A 21,121-nucleotide genomic window follows, 5' to 3' on the forward strand; every position below is an offset into this window, starting at 1 on the left:
ATAAAATGTTGTTAGCCGCCCTGAGCCTGCTGAGGTGGGGAGGGCGGGATAGAAATAAAATTTATTATTATTATTATTATTATTATTATTATTATTATTATTATTATTATTATTATTATTATTATTATTATTATTATTATTATTATTATTATTATTATTATTATTATTATTATTCCAGCAGCTGCAAGTGGGGGAGTGGGGAATCAAACCCGGTTCTCCCAGATAAAAGAGCTCTGGCTGACCCAAGGCCATTCTAGCAGCTGCAAGTGGAGGAGTGGGGAATCAAACCCGGTTCTCCCAGATAAGAGAGCTATGGCTGACCCAAGGCCATTCCAGCAGCTGCAAGTGGAGGAGTGGGGAATCAAACCCTGTTCTCCCAGATAAGAGAGCTATGGCTGTTCCAAGGCAGCTTCAAGTGGAGGAGTGGGGAATCAAACCCGGTTCTCCCAGATAAGAGTCCGCACACTTAACCACTACACCAAACTGGCTCTCAGAAGGACAGCTCTGCCAGAGCTATGGCTGACCCAAGGCCATTCCAGCAGCTGCAAGTGGAGGAGGGGGGGGGGAAATCAAACCCACTTCTCCCAGATAAGAGAGCTCTGGCTGATCCAAGGCCATTGCAGCAGCTGCAAGTGGAGGAGTGGGGAATCAAACCTGGTTCTCCCAGATAAGAGTCCGCACACTTAACCACTACACCTAACTGGCTCTCAGAAGGACAGCTCTGCCAGAGCTATGGCTGACCTAAGGCCATTCCAGCAGCTGCAAGTGGAGGAGTGGGGAATCAAACCCACTTCTCCCAGATAAGAGTCCACACATTTAACCACTACACCAAACTAGCTCTTTTACAGGGCTCTTTTTTTGTAGCAGGAACTCCATTGCAGATTAGGCCACACACCCGTGAGGTAGCCTAGCCAATCCTCTAAGAGCTTACAAGGCTCTTAGTACAGGATTGGTTACATCAGGGGGGGTGGCCTATTATGCAAAGGAGTTCCTGCTACAAAAAAAGCCCTGACCTTTTGAGTATGCCAGGCATAGGCTGTAGAGGGCTTTAAAGGTCAATGCCAGCATCTTGAATTGAGCCCAGAGGCAAATGAAGAGCCAGTGCAGATGGAACGAGACTAGAATGACGTGGTCCCTAGGATCTACTGCAGTCAACAACCTGGCTGCACTGTTTTGTACCACTTGTCATTTGCAGACAGTCTTCAATGGCAGCCCCACCTAGAGCACATTGCAATAATCTAATTTAGGCATTATCTGGGCATGCAGCACAGTTGCAAGATGAATTAACATCATTTATGTGCCGAAAAAATGAAAACTCCACAGTAATTTACAATAACGTGTGAGGTGTCCTTCCAGCTGCCTGACTCTGCGACTGTTAACGGCAAAGACAGACAAACTCTCCAGCTATTGATCAATTTGTGCATGAGCATTCTTGCACTGTCTTGTGGGAATTGTAGTTTTCTGCAACAAACTCAGTTGCCAACCTTGACTCCGCCTCTGTGGTCCCCACAATTCACTGAATCCTCAGGTAGGTTTGGTGGGATCTCAGAGATGCCACTGGGGGCTCCAGATACCCTTTGGGGGACACCCTACTCATCACCCTGCAATGGATGCCAACAGATGCAGTGTGCTAAGTTTTTGCCACCGTTTCCATAGTAAGGACTGCCTCATACGCGTTCATTTATTTCTAAGCAAAATTTGTAGACAAGGTGACGAACAATTTAAAACATACGTTATAAATACCACACGCTAAAGCCATTAAAATTAAATCGACAAACACACATCATTAACACTCTTAAAACCGTTAAACTGCATATAAAGCATTAAAAGCAGCAATTAAAACATTGCTTAGGAAAGAGGGATCACTTTCACATCCCACCAGTTAATGTTTCTTCATCCAGTTATAGAATTTTTCCCAATTTTTAGAGATATCAGATTTCGGCACCCCTTTCAACCGGTTAGTTAAAACATCCATTTCAGCGGCATATAAGATTTTATCAATAACCTCCTCCTGCAATGGACAGGTTTCCTGTCTCCAATAACTAGCAAACATGATTCTAGCCGCCGTTAAGATATAGACTGTTAAATACTCGTCTTCCTGTGGAACCTCCTTTCTAACCAACGATAAAAGCATCATCTCTGGTTTCATCTGTATACTTGTATTTAAAATTTCCTTTAACAATCCATGAATTTTGACCCAGAATTTTTTTGCAACTTTACATAACCACCAAATGTGATAATTACCTATCTTTTCTCCACATTTCCAGCACACAGGTGATATTTTTGTATTAAATTTAGATAGCTGTATCGGGGTGATATGCCAGGGTGGTCATAACTTGTTCAGAAGTCTATAACATGTTTTTTTTTTCTCTTTTTCTTTTTTGGTAGCTTTCTATCCCAATTACGAAAATTTATTATTTGTTTTCATGTTTTGTATGGCCACACCCACACTCCTACTGTATACATGGTCTGTAGTTTGTTTTCTTCTCTTTGGTCGATTTAATGCTGTATGTTGTTATAGGTAGAAGAAATAAAAGAATGATTATATATAAAAAAATAAAAAAGGAAAGAGGGATCACTGAGGAAATGCCAAACAGAATGACAAATCTGCTGGAAAAGATGGCAACCAAAGGGGACAGACTGTAACAGAACTTTGGCACCATGACTGAGAAGGCCCTCTCCTATAGGGTTGCCAAGTCCCTCCATTGCTGCAGTAGGGGACTGTTCTCTCTCATGCGCACGCATGGTAGGATGGCATCACCCAGAAATGACATCATCATGCCTGGGACCACACACCAGGGATGCTCTAGGACTCATGATAAAACTATGGTACCATAGAGTTTTACTGTGTCCTAGAGCATCGCACTGGGGATGCTCTGGGGGTGCAGTCACACTTACCATTAAAAGCGGGTGTATAGAGCTCAAATCTGAACTGCTGAATATTGAATCGATGCAGGGCAGTTCAGACGAGCATCCAAGAATGCGATTCATTCTGTTGTGCGCGATCAGACATCCAATACTATCACGCTCCTTTCTTGGAGCATGTGTTATCAGATGGTGATTTCTGGGAGGGGGTCCATTGAACATGCGCCCAACTGTTTGGAGCTCGGAAATCAAAACTTTCTTCAGAGGCAGGGGGGAAGGGCGAAAGTTTCCAGAATTAACATTGCCGATCCAAACCACGGAACTGCCAGGAATTATTTTCCTAGAAATTGGCAGTGACAATGATATCTTGAAATCCTCCACAGTGAAAAAAAAGAATTTTTTCCTGTTCTGAAAAAGTGGGATAACGTCCCCCCCCCCCCCTCCGATCCTGTGTTGATTGGAGAAGCAGAAGCGTCACCTCAGATTCCCGGATGATCTGGCAATGCACATGTCTGCTGGGGCTTTCTTTGAAAAAAAAGGTGAAAGGCAGTATCGCGCGTGAGCTGTCCAAACAACAAAAAGCCGATCTTGTGCCGCTGTTTTGAAAAAGGGCCGGACTTTATGTACTGTCAATTAATGTGCCATTCATGCGTAGCAAGCCTGGATGAGCCCGTATGACGATCGATTGCCAGATGTGGCTGTCTGAACGAACACATCCAATCCATCAGACAGACGGAGCTCTGTCGTCACTAATGGTACGTGTGACTGCACCCTGGGATTTGTGATAAAATTCTAAGGTACCATAGAGGTTTATCACGAGTCCTAGAGTGTCCCTGGAGTGACATCCCTGGTGCAATGATGTCACTTCCAGGTGACATCATCGCACCATGGTTGGCATACAGCGACGGGGCTCTTTGGGGGTGGAGATCCCCCCCAGCTGCCTGCTTCCTGCCAGCGGGTTGGGGCCTTCCAGACCAGGGGATTCCACACCCACAGTGGAAGCTTGACAGTCCTACTCTCCCAAGTTGCCATCCTCCTAACCTCAGAAGGTCGGGGCACCTAAAGCAGGGCCTCTGAAGAGGACTGTGGTGGTCAGGCAGGTTCATAAGCGAGTAGAGGAACCTTCAGGTATGTTGCTCCCAAACTGTATACGGTTTTGAAGGTCAATAACAGCACCTTGAACTGAGGTAATATGAGGGCTTAATGGGATTGCCAGCTCTAGTATGGGAAATACGAGGAGATTTGGGGGGTGGAGCCTGGGGAGGGCAGAGTTCGAGGGAGGGAGAGACCTCATCACAGGACAGTGCCATAGCTTCCACCCTCGAAAGCTGCCATTTTCTTCAGGGGAACTGATCTCTGTAGTGTGGAGACTGTGTGGAGAATGGAAACTGTAGGGCTCCGTGACAAGCAAGCCATGTTTGAATGCAAGAGGAAGGAGACATGTTACCATCCCTCTCTCCACAGAAGAACAGGTTTCCCAATCCCCAGTTCCCAGCAGGGGGACCCCCCCCCCAGATTTGCAGACTCCTTCTCACCCTCAGTTAGTTGCCCAGAGGGGGGGGGGAGCATTGCCCCAGCAGCCACCATGTGCCTTTCCCCTTCCTAAGGCTAGAATAAACTTGGAAACTCTTGCTTTTTAGAAGATGTGTGTGTGTGCCGTTAAATCTGTAGGAGTCAGGCCGAATGCGGGAGGAGTGAGCCACCGGAACAACACGGCTGCTCCCAGTGAGCTGTGAAGCTGCAAGAAAGGAAGGGAAAGCAGCCCAGACCCTCCATTTCTTTTACAATCCTTTCAGAAGCCGTTTGCCTAGTAAAGGGTAAACTAGAACCTTTGGTTTCCCTGTGTTAGTATGAAGAACTTGGTTGACTATAGAGCCGATGGTTACATTCAACCATGTGAGTAAATTGCCCCAGTGAGACCACAAAAGTGTGAGATTGCAAACTATTTTGGCTACTTTGTGAGTGTGTGCGTTCACTTTCATTTGGTGCACACACATGCACATTTAGTGAAGCTGCTGAGGGCTGAGGAAATGAAGACTGTATTCAGGGGAACTGCACTGCTGCATTATTTATTTGTTTAAGGGAATGGGAAAGTCTCCTAGCTCCACCCCCAAAGTCTTCTGGCTCCACCCCCAAAGTCCCCAGATATTTTCTAAGTTACACTTGGCAACCCTACAGAAGTCATATCACAGGAGAGCAACGGCTGCCTTTGTTTCCTGGTGACTGACGTTGGTTGTCATTGTCGCAAGGGCCATAAATGTTGGGACGACGACAGAAGCCCTGCCAGATTTAAAAACCATCCAAAGGCCTGGTTTGCCGTCACTCCCTCCCACCCCAACCGAGCACATTTGTAGCCTAATATATTATTGACAAGGCTGACTTTTATCAAAGTCTCCCGACTGTAAGTGGTCATAAATGTGTGTCTTCTGCTCTTTACTACCCATTAGCTCATTAAAATAATTGTCTTAATTCGATTGTTAAAGTGATTAATAGGGCAAAGTGTGAGCAGAAATTAATATTCCACGTGGTGCCGAGAAAATAACTCGGCTGAGCTGTCAGTGCCTCAAGGTGAGGAAGCCTCAGAAAGAACGGAACGGAGGGACTGACTGAGAGGCTGAAGGTGGGTTTTGTCTTATACTGACCCAGACTCTTGGTCCACCAAAGTCAATACTGCCTACTCACACTGGGCTTTTTTTTGTAGCAGGAACTCCTTTGCATATTAGGTCACACCCACCTGATGTAGCCAATCTTCCAAGAGCTTACAGTAGCCCCTGTAAGAAGAGCCCTGTAACCTCTTGAAGGATTGGCTACGTCAGGTGGGTGTGGCTTCATATGCAAAGGAGCTCCTGCCGCAAATAAAGCCCTGCTACTCAGATTGGCAGTGGCTCTCCAGGGTCTCAGGTTGAGGTCTTTCCCACCACTTACTGCCAGATTTTTTGACTGGAGATGCTGGGGATTGAACCTGGGACCTTCTGCATGCCAAGCAGAGGCTCTGCCACTGAGCCATGACTTCTCACCTCCATTTTATCCTCACAACAATCTGATGAGGTAGGTTAGGCTGAGAGAGTGTGACTGACCCAAGGCCACCCAGCGAGCTTCCATGACACATGGGGATTGGAACCCGGGTTTCCCAGCTCCTAATCCGACACTCTTAGCGCTACACCACAGTGGCTCTCTTTCATGCACAGCACGAAACACCTCCCATGTTTGCCCATGCAGAAATGATAAAATATTAAATACAAACTCATTTTCCCCTGATTACCGCTTGTCAGTCAACATCTCTAGCAGCAAGTGGTGGGTGAGAAGGAGAGAGAGAGAGAGATGCTCTCCTCATTCACGTACATTAGCGCTTGGAAGAAAGCCAAAGCACGAGCAAGTGGTGCAACCAATTTGTACAGTCAGCTTTAAAATGTGAAGCTCCAGTCCATATAGAAAGGTGGGTTTTTTTAAACTGCAGATTTATACCCCACCCTTCTCTCTGAATCAGAGGCTCAGAGTGGCTTACAATCTCCTACATCTTCTCCCCCCACAACAGACACTCTGTGAGGTGGGTGGGGCTGGAGAGGGCTCTCACAGCAGCTGCCCTTTCAAGGACAACTCCTGCGAGAGCTCTGGCTGACCCAAGGCCATTCCAGCAGCTGCAAGTGGAGGGGGGGGGGGAATCAAACCTGGTTCTCCCAGATAAGAGAGCTCTGGCTGACCCAAGGCCATTCCAGCAGGTGCAAGTGGAGGAGTGGGGAATCAAACCTGGTTCTCCCAGACTATCCCCGGGCCGAAGGAGGCAAAATTAAAGAATACTCGCACACGGGCCTTCTCCGTTGCAGCTCCACACCTATGGAACCAGCTCCCGGAGGAAGTGCGGGCCCTGCAGAGCCTTGAACAGTTCCGCAGGGCCTGCAAGACCTTCCTCTTTAGGATGGCCTTTACCTGACTGAATGATTGATGGACTCGTCTTAAGAGATTCTGCCATCATACATATTTGCATCTAATAAAACAGCACCAGAAATGTTAATTTTAAATTGGGATGTTTTATGTTGAATGTTGATTTTAAAATCGTTATATAACTTATTGTATAGATTGATTATGTTGTTAGCCGCCCTGAGCCTGCTTCGGCGGGGAGGGCGGGATATAAATAAAATGTTGTTGTCGTTGTTGTTGTTGTTGTTATTATTATTACTATAAGAAGAGTCCACGCTCTTAACCATTACACCAAACTGGCTTGTGGTATGAGGTATGTTAAGGTTGCGGTATGTTAAGCTGCCATCCGCTGTGCCTGGCGAAAAGTACGTTTCTCACTGCTCATCAAGCCTTTTTAGCCCACCCCCAGCCTCTCTTACATGGGGTTCCCCCCCCGCCCCCCCCCCCGCACTCTAGGATTTTGACATTCGCTAACTTTGAGCCTTAGGGATGCACCCTCCCATCAAATTGGAACCGGTCTCAAGCTTCAAAATGATAAAGACGTCCAGTCCTTGATTCTGAAACCGGATGAGTCTCGTTAGAAAAACAAGGGAGCTCTTTTGCAATGGAAAGAAAGCAGCTGAAGGCCGAAGGGGAGCGGGTCACACTTCCTGGAGCCCCATCTATCATGTCCCGCGAGGAGACAGCTTTGTTGAGCATGAAGGTGGGCAGGGGGGAGAGCGAGCGTTGCAAGGATGCAGGGGGGATTTACATATGCCTGGGATATGTTTGTGGTGAGCCGGGCCATCAATCTATCAAGCCCAATATTGTTTACTCTGACTGGGGCTCTTCTGCCAAGGTCTGTCTCAGCTTTGATGTTTTTGATTGGAGATGCTGGGGGTCAAACTTGGGCCTTCTGGGTGCACAGCAGCTGCTCTCCTGCCTCAGGCACACAGCACTGTGCTCCCACTGCCAAGCGTACAGCATGCACCACCCATCGTGGCTCACCTCACCCACCATATCAGGCCACCTTTTTGAGGCTGGGAGGAGGGCCAGTCATGCCCAGGAGCAGGGCATTTTTGGTAGAAAAAGCCCAGCAGGGAGTCATTTGCATATTAGGCCACACCCCTGACACCACCATTGTTTCACATAGGAATTTTTTGGTAGAAAAAGCCCAGCAGGGAGTCATTTGCATATTAGGCCACACCCCTGACACCACCATTGTTTCACATAGGAAATCTTTGGTAGAAAAAGCCCAGCGGGGAGTCATTTGCATATTAGGCCACACTCTTGACATCACCATTGTTTCACATAGGACATTTTTGTAGGAAAAACCCAGCAGGAACTCGTTTGCATTTTAAGTCACACCCCCTGATGCCAAGCCAGCCGGATCGGTGTTTCTGTGTGTTCCTGCTCAAAAAGAGCTCTACCCAGCAGGCTGAGCTGACCAAGATCAATGGACTTCCCAAATCAGACTGGAAATCAAGGGGTACGTGTTGCAGTAGTATTTGTTCCTCTATGCTCATTCCCACACTGGACATCCAGATCTAGCCCTGAACTTCAAAGCTATCTCTCATAAGTGGTTGCCAAGGCAGTGGGTGGGGGTTAGCCTTACCATGTGCCCATCTGCAGCGGGCACATTCCCATGCCATCAGTTGAGCAGCAGAGGAAAATAGGGTGGAGAAACGATGTCCCAGCCCTTCCGGTGGCACTCTAGGAATCCTCCCAATCTCCATGGTCTTTACAGTGTAGGAATTTCCACAGTCTCTATGGTCTTTACCATAATGCTGGCGCCCCACTCCTGTGTGCACCCTTCCTACCCCCCACCCTTGCCCCCGGTGAGGGTGAGCTCAGCTGGTGACCGCGTGGGTTGCACAACGTGCCCTGCCACTGGCTATCATAGCTCCACCTCCCACATTGTGTCTGTGCTTCTAGAAGCACCAACACGGTGTGTGAGGCAGAGTTATGGCAGCCGGGCAGTGGTGTGAGGTGCGCCACCACCTAGCTCGTCTATTTCCCTCAACAGGGACGAGGATGGAAGGGTGGATTGAAATCGGCACCCTCCCCCCTGGTCTGTGCTCTAGGCAGCTGCCTATGGCTGCCTAATGAATGCACCAGCCGCGGTGGCACCTCTTGATGAAGAGGATGCTCCCAAAAGGTGGACCTACCTGTTCGCTTTTAATTTTTTCAGGCAAAAGAGAAATGTTTAAAGCAGAGTTCTCAAACTCATTTGTTATGAGGGCCAGATCTGGCATAAATGAGACCTTGTTGGACCGGACCGTGCGTGTCATAAAGCGTAATGCCAAGTAACTTTATAAAGGATGCAGACAAACACAATTAAATATATATATTTTTAAAAAACTTATGCTTAAAAATTAGCACTCTTGCAGAACTTTGCTTATTTGACAGTATCTGATCATTGACACCTCTTGCTCTGAATTATTGCATCAAAATCTGGAGATGATGTCTGTGCTGGAGCAACTTTGAGTATGCTGTTCAGGCGTTGCTCAGGTGTGTGTGTATAAGCTGCAAACCTACTTTTGATTTATTGACATTCATTACAGAAATTTCGTGGTCAATGAAGAAGTAGAGGATGTTGGATTTATATCTCGCCCTCCGCTCCGAAGAGTTTCAGAGCGGCTCACAATCTTCTTCACCTTCCTCCCCCTGTGAGGTAGGTGGGGCTTCAGAGGGCTCTCACAGCAGCTGCCCTTTCAAGGACAACCTCTGCCAAAGCTATGGCTGACCCAAGGCCATGCTAGCAGGTGCAAGTGGAGGAGTCCTTGAAAGCATAGCCAGCTTCAAGAGAAGGTTAGATAAAAATATGGAGCAGAGGTCCATCAGTGGCTATTAGCCACAGTGTGTGTGTGTGTGTGTGTGTGTGTGTGTATATACACACACACACACACACACACCCCAATATATATATATATATACATACACCAATATGGCCAAATTGGCCACTGTGTGACACAGAGTGTTGGACTGGATGGGCCATTGGCCTGATCCAACATGGCTTCCCTTATGTTCTTATGAGTGGGGAATCAAACCTGGTTCTCCCAGATAAGAGTCCGCACACTTAGCCACTACACCAAACTGGCTCTCCAGTTTGAGCCTAAGATCCAATGCTTTGAGCCTAAGACCCAGGGGAAAACATGAAATGGCTGGGCATTGAAAACTTTTGTACATAAGTTGCTTCATGTGCTGGTTAGCCAATAGAGAATAAAGAGCATTTGCTCTGTAGCTCCTGTGTGATTGAGCAAGAATGGCAAAGCAAGCTATGATGCAGAAGGAAGCAAGAGAGAGGGAGAAGGAAGCAGATGACAATGAGTTTCTCATGGGCCTGATAGGAGCCCTCTGGGGCCTGATCCGGCCCTCGGGTTGCACGTTTGGCACCCCTGGTTTAAAGCTATGGGTTTGGAAATCATAAGCTATAAATTCTTATGGAATGAGATGGTTGATGCCATAAAAACGGGGGAAATGGTCACAAGGGGGCAAGTTCTAACAGGGGGGATTTTATGTGGTTTACTTCCAATTCTATTTGTAGTTATTTCTTGTTTTTATATCATGCTTTATTGAAAACCATTTTTTTTTATTTTAACGATTTTGACTTGAAGAATAGTTATTTTCTGTCATCTCCCTGCGCGCATGAAATGCCAAGCCATAAAATCCTAGTTAAAAACGTTCTTCGGTGCAAAAATTCCACAGAGATTTTTAAAAGGAAGTCTTGCCTGGTGCCTGGCAGCCCCTGCCCGACTCATTCTAGCTGAAGAGCCTTTCTGCCAGCGGGCACAGAGGCAATCCCCTGCCCCATAATTCAATTAGGATATCAATATGTAGTTAATGCTTTCATATCTACCTGCCGTTTCGGTCCAATTGTTTATTTGCTTCTGAGAGCTTTATTGTCGTTTATGGAGCAAAGTTCTTTATAATCCTTATTTATTCTCTCTCTTGACAATTCAGCTGGTAATTACACTCACAAAAAGGACCAGCAGGGGTGTGTGTGTATGGGGGGGGGGGATGAGTGAGGGGCACCCCCAGCTAGTAAATTGCCCTAGCTTTCTGTTGTTTCCATTTCAGAGAGAGCAGAGAAGAAGTGCTACAAGGGTGAGGTTTGGCTTTCTAAACAGCTGCGGAAGTTGCTGAGAATATCTGAGTTTGTGTGACTGTGTGCTGAAAATTCTGAGTTTGTGGTTGCTGAAGAACTGCTGTTTGTTTGGTTTGAGTGGGCTGAAGGTGATTGTTGCTGATTGATTAGGAGTGACTTTGCATTATTAAGCTGCGCCTTGCCAGAGGCGCGAGCCTTTGGCGTGAGCCGAAGGGCAAGAGCTAAAGGGCTCTTGGCCTGTGGCTCTTAGCCTGGGGGCTGGGTCAGGACCAGGAATCCAGATCCTTATTTTCCTTGTGTTCCCAATAAGGTAAGTAGACCCTCCAGAAGGAGAGCCACATAAACAAACAGGATTTAAAAGGGGACTGTATATTTTAAAAAAGCTATCATGAAGGGAGAATGCCAGCAGTGGGGTGGGGGCTTTCCAGTGTTTTGCACTGAGTGTCACATGTATGACTATCTGGCCACAGGACAGAAGTCTTGGGTGTGTGCTCGATGCAAGGAGCTCCTGGTCCTCAGGGAACGAGTTCGTACCCTTGAGGCCGAAGTGACTGACCTGGAGAAGCAGAGACAGTCAGTTAGGCACTCGGGGAAGACTCTCGGGGACATATTAGATGAGCCCCACTCTGAACATGACAGCTCCGTTGCTGCCAGGGAGCATGAGGGTCGAGAGGGAACAGGGCATCGTGCTGAGGATAAGGGGAATGCGCCCTCAGAAGGGACCTCTTCTTCAGTTGGTGAGCAGGTATCCTTTCACTCCAAGGAACCATCCCTGGGCAGGGAGAGGGGGAGGGGTCTTGGTAGTTGGTGATTCAATCCTTAGGCAAGTAGACAGTTGGGTGGCGAAACCGCATACTGACCGTATGGTGACTTGCCTGCCTGGTGCGAAGGTAGCGGACATTATGCATGTAGTAGATAGGCTGATAGATAGTGCTGGGGAGGAGCCAGTGGTTGTGGTGCATGTTGGCACCAACGATGTGGGGAAATGCAGCCGTGAGTTCCTGGAAGAAAAATTTGGGCTGCTAGGTAGGAGACTTAAGGCCAGCCCTCCAAAGTAGCCTTCTCAGAAGTGCTACCTGTTCCACGTGCAGGGTTGGAGAGACAGGCACAAATTAGAAGTCTCAATGTGTGGATGAGACGATGGTATAGGGAGGAAGGGTTTAAGTTTGTTAGGCACCGGGATGCTTTCTGGAACACGTGGGAGCTATACAAAAGGTCTCCACTTGTCCCCAGATGGAACCAGGCTGCTGGTGCTTAATATCAAAAAGGTGGCAGAGCAGTTTTTAAACTAAATCTCGGGGGAAAGCCAACAGGAGATGAAATGTCTCTGGTTCGGGAGGACTCATCTCAAAGAGATGAAGGGTTAGCTGTTACTTTTCTACTGGGTAATGGATCAGAGTTGTCCACTGAGATGGTGACAAACAGTATGGGCTGTCTGCCAAAGTCTCAAGGCAGCAGGAGGAAGGTTGCGGGCCTAGCTTGCCTGGAAAATTATAGATGTTTGTATACAAATGCTAGAAGTGTTCGAAGTAAAATTGGTGAGTTGGAATGTTTAGTGTTGGGAGAAAACATAGACATTGTGGGAATTTCAGAAACTTGGTGGAATGAGGAGAATCAGTGGGACACGGTGATTCCTGGATATAATATCGGAAGGATAGGGAGGGAAGGGTTGGAGGTAGGGTGGCTCTGTATGTCAGAGAGAGTATAAAGTCCAGTAAGACTGAGGTCAGAGAATTCGAAATAGAGGGCCCAAAAGGAAATTTAACTATGGGAGTTTATTGCCCACCAAATCAAAAGATAGAGGACAATTATAATATGATGGAAGGATTAAAGATAGTGGCTAAACGTAAAAATTGTGTTGTAATAGGTGATTTTAACTACCCACAGATTGATTGGGTCAATATGTGTTCTGGTCAAGAGAAAGAGATTGAGCTTCTAGATGCTCTCAATGACTGTGCTATGGAGCAGATGGTCACAGAACCTACCAGGGGTGGGGCGATCCTGGATTTGGTCCTAAGTAATGCCCAAGACTTGGTGAGAGATGTAAAAGTGATCGCACCGCTTGGTAGCAGTGACCATAACGTTATTGATTTCACCATTTGTATAAATAGAGAGTTGCCCAAAAGACCAGCAGAACCATGTATAACTTTAAAAGGGGTAAATTCTCTGAGATGAGGAGGCATGTGAAGAGGAAACTGAAAGGAAAGGTAACTACAGTCAAAACCCTTGGGGAAGCTTGGAGGCTATTTAAAATTACAATCCTAGAAGCTCAGATAAAATATATACCACAAGTTAGGAAAGGTACAAACAGGTATAAGAGAAGGCCTGCATGGTTAACAAACAAAGTAATGGAAGCTGTAAAAGGTAAGAAGCACTCCTTTAAGCAGTGGAAAGCTAGTCCAAGTTAAATTAATAAAAGGGAACACAGCCTGTGGCAAATCAAATGCAAGACTGTGATCAGGCAGGCAAAAAGGGACTATGAGGAGCGTATTGCAAAAAACATAAAGACCAACAATAAAAATTTCTTCAAATATATTAGAAGCAGGAAACCAGCCAGGGAGGCAGTGGGGCCCTTGGATGACCAAGGGGTCAAAGGATTACTGAAGGAGGATAGGGAAATGGCTGAGAAGCTGAATGAATTTTTTGCCTCCGTCTTCACTGTGGAAAATGAGAAGTGTTTGCCCGCTCCAGAACCACTAATTTTGGAAGGGGTGTTGAAAGACCTGAGTCAGATTGAGGTGACAAAAGAGGAGGTCCTACAACTGATAGACGAATTAAAAACTAATAAGTCACCTGGTCCAGATGGCATACATCCAAGAGTTCTGAAAGAAAGTTGAAATTGTGGATCTCCTGACAAAAATCTGTAATCTTTCATTGAAATCTGCTTCCATTCCTGAGGACTGGAAGGTAGCAAATGTCACCCCCATCTTTAAAAAGGGTTCCAGATGAGATCCGGGAAATTACAGGCCAGTCAGTCTGACTTCAATACCGGAAAAATTGGTAGAAACCATTATCAAGGACAGAATGAGTAGGCACATTGATAAACACGAGTTATTGAGGAAGACTCAGCATGGGTTCTGCAAGGGAAGATCTTGCCTCACTAACCTGTTGCATTTCTTTAAGGGGGTGAACAAACATGTGGACAAAGGAGACCCAATAGATGTTGTTTACCTTGACTTCCAGAAAGCTTTTGATAAAGTTTCTCATCAAAGGCTCCTTAGTAAGCTAAAGAGTAATGGAGTAAAAGAACAGGTCCTCTTGTGGATCAAAAACTGGCTAATTAATAGGAAGCAGAGAGAGAGTACAAATGGGCAGTCTTTGCAGTGGAGGATGGTAAGCAGTGGGGTGCCGCAGGGCTCAGTACTGGGTCCCATGATCTTTAACTTGTTCATAAATGATTTAGAGTTGGGAGTAAGCAGTGAAGTGGCCAGTTTTGCAGATGACACTAAATTGTTCAGGGTGGTGAGAACCAGAGAGGATTGTGAGGCACTCCAAAGTCTGTTGAGACTGGGTGAGTGGGCGTCAACATGGCAGATGAGGTTCAGTGTGGCCAAGTGCAAAGTAATGCACATTGGGGCCAAGAATCCCAGCTACAAATACAAGTTGATGGGGTGTGAACTGGCAGAGACTAACCAAGAGAGAGATCTTGGGGTCATTGTAGATAACTCACTGAAAATGTCAAGACACTGGGTGATTGCAATAAAAAAGGCCAACGCCATGCTGGGAATTATTAGGAAGGGAATTGAAAACAAATCAGCCAGTATCATAATGCCCTTGTATAAACCGATGGAGCGGTCTCATTTGGAGTACTGTGTGCAATTCTGGTCACCGCACCTCAAAAAGGATATTCTAGCACTGGGAAAAGTGCAGAAAAGGGCAACTACAATGATTAAAGGGTTGGAACCCTTTCCCTATGAAGAAAGGTTAAAACGCTTGGGGCTCTTTAGCTTGGAGAAATGTCGACTGCGGGGTGACATGATAGAGGTTGACAAGATTATGCATGGGATGGAGAAAGCAGAGAAAGAAGTACTCTTCTCCCTTTCTCACAATACAAGAACTCGTGAGCATTCAATGAAATTGCTGAGCAGTCGGGTTAAAACGGATAAAAGGAAGTACTTCTTCACCCAACGGGTGATTGACATGTGAAATTCACTGCCACAGGAGGTGGTGGCAGCTGCAAGCATAGTCAGCTTCAAGAGGGGATTGGATAAAAATATGGAGCAGAAGTCCATCACTGGCTATTAGCCACAGTGTGTGTGTGTGTATACACAGTGGCCAATATATATATATTTTGGCCACTGTGTGATACAGAGTGCTGGACTAGATGGGCCATTGGCCTGATCCAACATGGCTTCGCTTATGTTCTTATGTTGCAATTGCCAAAGTGCATAGAGCAGGGGTGTCGAACTCATTTGTTATGAGGGCCAGATCTGACATAAATGAGACCTTGCCAGGCTGAGCCATGTGTGTACCTATTTAAGATTAGGTAGCAGAGATAAACTTTTAAAGGACACAGACAAACACAAATAAAGGGGTCTTTTAAATTAAAACATGCTTAAAACATTAGCACTTGTTGGTCTTAAAGGTGCCTTCTTTGTATTTCTTCCAGGGGATCTAGAGAACTGGGCAAAGGAAGTTCTGGCTCTTTCCTTTATTCCCCAGGGGACTAGGAAGGGGAGGAGCCTCAGCCAACGGAGAAAATAGAGGGTTTGCTCTGTAGCTCCTGTGTGATTGAGCATGCTTGGCAAAGCAAACTGAGATGCAGAAGGAAGCAAGAGACAGGGAGAAGGAAGCAGATGACAGCCAGTTGCTTGGGGGCCTGATAGGAGCCCTCTGGAAGCCTGATTTGGCCCCAGGCCACATGTTTGACACCCCTGGCATAAAGGCTGCTTCAATGGCACCTCTTGAGGGAGAGGGGGTTCCCAAAGAGCCCAAAACCTTTCCTAGGCAGAGAGAGACACCAAACGCTCTCCAAATCCTTTGGATCATTTAAAAGACCTGGTGGATTTTGTCCACAATCTGGGCTGCAGGCTTATTCATTTACCAGGCTTCTGGGCACTGTTGCCAACTCCGGGTTGGAAAATTCCTGAAAAGGTTGTACGGTTGCCAGGTCCAACTCAGGGAATATTTGGGGACTTTGGTAGTGAAGCCAGGAGACGTTCCCATTCCAGATAAATAAATAAATTATACAGCAGTGCAGTTCCCCTGAATACAGTCTTCATTTCCTCATCCTACAGCAGCTGCACTTCCACTAAATGAAAGTGAAAGCACACGCTCACAAAGCAGCCAAAATAAACAGTTTGCATGCACACACTGTTGTGATCTCCCTGGGGCAATGGTATAGATAGCTTTACTCACCAGTGTTGCTGAATGTAACAATCTACTGTATTTCAACCAAGGAGAGAGGATGCTAGGGGGTGGAGTTTTCCTCTATGCCATAATCAAGTTCTAGTTCACTCTTTACTATTTTTTTTACTATGCAAACAGCTTCTGAAAGGTATGCACAAGGAACAGAGGGATTGAGCTCTCTCTCTTCCTCTCTCTCACACATGTGGCTCTGACTGCTTGCCCCACCCCCAAACAGCTTCAATGTCACTGAGATTTAAAGACATACACACACCTTCCAAAACACAAGCAGTTTGCTAGCTTCTAAACCTACCTGAGATCTAAAGGCGCATCCCAGACCTGGGGACTGGCAAGCCTAGAAGACTGCGGGGAGACATGATAGAGGTTTACAAGATGATGCATGGGATGGAGAAAGTAGAGAAAGAAGTCCTTTTCTCCCTTTCTCACAATACAAGAATTCATGGGCATTCGATGAAATTGCTGAGCAGTCAGGTTAGAACGGATAAAAGGAAGTCCTTCTTCCTCCAAAGGGTGATTAACATGTGGAATTCACTGCCATAGGAGGTCGTGGCAGCTACAAGCATAGCCAGCTTCAAGAGGGGAATGGATAAAAATATGGAGCAGAGGTCCATCAGTGGCTATTAGCCACAGTATATATGTGTGTGTGTGTGTATGTATGTGTGTATATACAAACACACATATATTGGCCACTGTGTGACACAGAGCGTTGGACTGGATGGGCCATTGGCCTGACCCAACATGGCTTCTCTTATGTTCCTATATCTTCTCCCCCAACAACAGACACCCTATGTGGTGGGTGGGGCTGAGAGGGCTCTCACAGCAGCTGCCCTTTCGAGGACAACTCCTGCCAGAGCTATGGCTAACCCAAGGCCATTCCAGCAGCTGCAAGTGGAGGAGCGGGGAATCAAACCTGGTTCTCCCAGATAAGAGTCCGCACACTTAACCACTGCACCAAACTGGCTCCCAGAGAGCTCAGTCCCTCTGTTCCTTATGCATACCTTTCAGAAGCTATCCTTCATTATTCCAAATGGAGGGGAGGCATTTAAAAGGCATGCAGAACTCCCTTCTGAGTTCAATGGCGCTTGCCACACCCTTTCTCCTGGCTCTACCCCCAAAGTCCCCAAATATTTCTTGAGCTGGATCTGGCAATTCTAACAAGCAGTGTTCTTCCACTGTATTTGCTAGGTGGAGGAGGAGGCACCCACCCATTCCTCAGTGTATCTGGTATTTTTAAAACAATATCTGGCAACCCTAATTCCTGGAAATTTGGGGGAGGCGTTGGCAACCCTATAATCAGAGCCCTCCTGCGTAATCACATCTATGCTGTCGCCTTTGGAGCTGAAGCTGATGGATGTTCTGGCCACCCACGGGGGCTTTTTTCTCTTCCTCCGTTTCAGATCCACACCCTTCCTTCTCAGCACACTTTCTCTCCCACCTCCCACCATTTACTACATTGCAGATGCATAATAAGATTAGCAGCGGGGCTGCTTCGGCATCGGCATCAAAAATCCCTGCTTTGTACTGACAGTGGTTCTTGAAAGGAGCAATTTTGTCGATTATTAATATGGAAAAAAAAAATGCCGCTTGAAAAGGATTTCTGACACTTTTCCCCCCAATAAAACCCACTGAGAACACACGGAAGGGGAGCAGAGTTAAACAAAGCGATTATCTGCAAACTTGAGCATTCACAATGGAGGCAAATGGTAATCACATCCTTTGAACAATAGCAATTACACAAAGCGCTGGTAACCTTTCCCCCCCTCCTGTGACAGACAGGAAAGGAAATATAAAAACGTGGGCTTATGGCCAGCTGAATTTCAGGTGCAGGTAAAAACTGCAGGAAAAGGGAAAAAAGGAAAGGTCCCCTGTGCAAGCACCACTCGTTTGGGACTCCGGAGTGACGTTGCTTTCACAACGTTGTCCCGGCAGAGTTTTTACGGGGTGGATCCAAGGGGGCAGCCGTGTTGGTCTGAGAAGCAGTAGAACAAAGCAGGAATCAAGTGGCAATTTTTATTCAGAACGGAAGCTTTCGCGCACTCCCTTAAGCACACTTCATCGGATGAGAGGATCAGGGATTGTGAGCTGAAATACAAAACGGTCTGGCAAACTAACCCGTCACATGGTCACATAGAACAGTAGGGTTGCCAATCTCCAGGTGGGGGCAGGGGATCCCCCGGGTTGGAGACCCTCCCCCCGCTTCAGGGTCATCAGAAAGCGGGGGGAGGGGAGGGAAATGTCTGCTGGGAACTCTATTGTTCCCTATGGAGATTTATTCCCATAGAAAATCATGGAGAATTGATCTGCGGGTATCTGGGGCTCTGGGGGGGCTGTTTTTTGGGGTAGAGGCACCAAATTTTCAGTATAGCATCTAGTGCCTCTCCCCAAAATGTCTGCTGGGCACTCCACTATTCCCTAGGGAGGCTTATTCCCATAGGAAATAATGGAGAATTGATCCACGGTTATCTGGGGCTCTGGGGAGGGCCCCTGTTTTTTTTGAGGTAGAGGCACCAAACTTTTAGTATAGAATCCAGTGCCTCGCCCCCAAATACCCCCCAAGTTTCAAAAAGATTGGCCCAGGAGGTCCAATTCTATGAGCCCCTAAAGAAGGTGCCCCTATCCTTCATGCTTTCCAGTAAAGGGAAGGCATTTAAAAGGTGTGTGGTCCCTTTAAATGTAATGACCAGAACTCCCTTTGGAGTTCAATGGTGCTTGTCACACTCTTGCTCCTGGCTCCACCCCCAGGGTCTCCTGGCTCCACCCCCAAAGTCCCCAGATATTTCTTGAATTGGACTTGGCAACCCTAAAACATAATTAAATGAGCGACTGAACTAGTTGGCCAGAAGAGCCAACAGCTTTGGGTGGACATGACATGAAAATTCATCTCCACAGGCTCCGAGGCAGCTTCGTGGCAGAGGAAACCCACCAGATGCGAAGCCTTCAATTTGCAAATGAGTGCCGCTTCTGCCCCCCAGGTAGCAATTGTAGAAAACGATCTGGAGACAGAATTGGGGGGTGGTGGGGGGGAGGACCTTGTTCTTGAAGGAGGATGTCTTCCCAGCTCCATCTTCTCGGTAATTGTAGATAATGAAAAACCGAATGTGTCAGTAATATATTCAAAGTGCCAGTAATGTAGTGGAGCATTGGCCTCCTGAAGGCAGGCTTTGTGCAAAACATCGGATTTATTTATTTCATTGCGGGCAGGCGTCGTGTGCATTAGGAGATTTCCAAAGTGTCTTTCGTTTAGCATAGAAACTGGTTGGGTTGCCAGCTTCCAGGTGGGGCCTGGAGATCTCCAGGAATTACTGTTGATCTCCGGGCCACAGAGATCAGCTTCCCTGGAGAAAATGGCTCCTTTAGAGAGTGGATTCGACAACATTATAATGATTATACCCAGCTGAGGACTTTCCCCTCCCCAAACCTTGCCTTGCCTAGGATCCATCCCCAAATCTCCAGGAATTGTCTTGGCAACCTAAAGTGGAGGAGAAGGAGAGAATAACACAAACGGTTGGAGGAAGAGGCTGAGAAGGAGAAGGAAACTGAACAAAATTGTCCTTGCATGTGTGTGTATGCGTGTGATGCTTTATAATTTGTAACGTTACATCAGATTCCTACAGAAATAAAATCTTGCAAAGAGCCAAAATTTGCCAAAATCCAGTTCTGCAAATTAGACACTGATTTCAAGTTTCCAGATGTGAATTCTAATTTTTAAATGTGAAACCTCCTATGCCATAAAAATCCACAGCAAGAGAGCCTGAAATGCGTTGGCTTCTTATGAACCTCTTGATCTTGTTGGATCAGATGCGGAGCCCACAATCCCTTCGCTGTCAGACACTAAACATCACTGAGTGTCAACTGTTCAAAGGTTAAAGCACAAAGGGCCAATGACAAAAAAGTAATGGCTACGGAGGGGACTGCACAAAACGGAAGATGAAGAAATTGACATTGTTCAAGATTTTTCTATCTCTTGGCTCCATCAATCAATCAAGAGACTGGGACTAGGAATGGGAGAACTGAGATTTGCGCATGTGAACATATGAACATATGAAGCTGCCTTATACTGAATCAGACCCTCGGTCCATCAAAGTCAGTATTGTCTTCTCAGACTGGCAGCGGCTCTCCAGGGTCTCAAGCTAAGGTTTTTCGCACCTATTTGCCTGGACCCTTTTTTGGAGATGCCGGGGATTGAACTTGGGACCTTCTGCTTCCCAAGCAGAAGCTCTACCACTGAGCCACCGTCCCTCCCTATGTGAAATAGCTGAGTAGTGGTTCCAATTCAAGCAAGGTGACCTGGAAGAAGAGGTTTCTCAAGAAGAAGACGAAGAAGTTATTGGATTTATATCCCACCCTATGCTCTGAATCTCAGAGTCTCAGAGCGGTTACAATCTCCTTGACCTCCCCCCCTCCGCACAACAGACACTCTGTGAGGTGGATGGGGCTGAGAGAGCTCCTACAGCAGCTGCCCTTTCAAGGACAACTCCTACAAGAGCTATGAAACATGCTAAGAATGGCTTCACTATGAAACATGCGAAGAATGGACCTAGGGAGCACGTTGCCACACCTTGGAGTTGCCACGTCTGCAAGCATCGACATTAACATCTTCATTCACCGTTGGATTCACTATAGAAGTCACTCCCTGATGGATGTTGTCGGAACTGTATGGCAGCAGTCGTTGGACTGGAAGAGCGAGTTATAGAGACTTTACTGAACGCTATAGTTTTTAAAGTGCTCACCACATTGAGATTAATGTTGAAGTAAAGACACGAGATTGGTCATGCAGTGGTAGTGTTTTGTGTAATTACTGACATACGGCGTCGTTCTGCTGCTGCTGTTGCCGCTCGAGGTTGGCAACCTGACAGGCAAGGTTAGGCTTGCCAAGTCCAATTC

Source organism: Heteronotia binoei, chromosome 12 (assembly GCF_032191835.1).
Source record: "Heteronotia binoei isolate CCM8104 ecotype False Entrance Well chromosome 12, APGP_CSIRO_Hbin_v1, whole genome shotgun sequence".
NCBI lineage: Eukaryota > Metazoa > Chordata > Lepidosauria > Squamata > Gekkonidae > Heteronotia > Heteronotia binoei.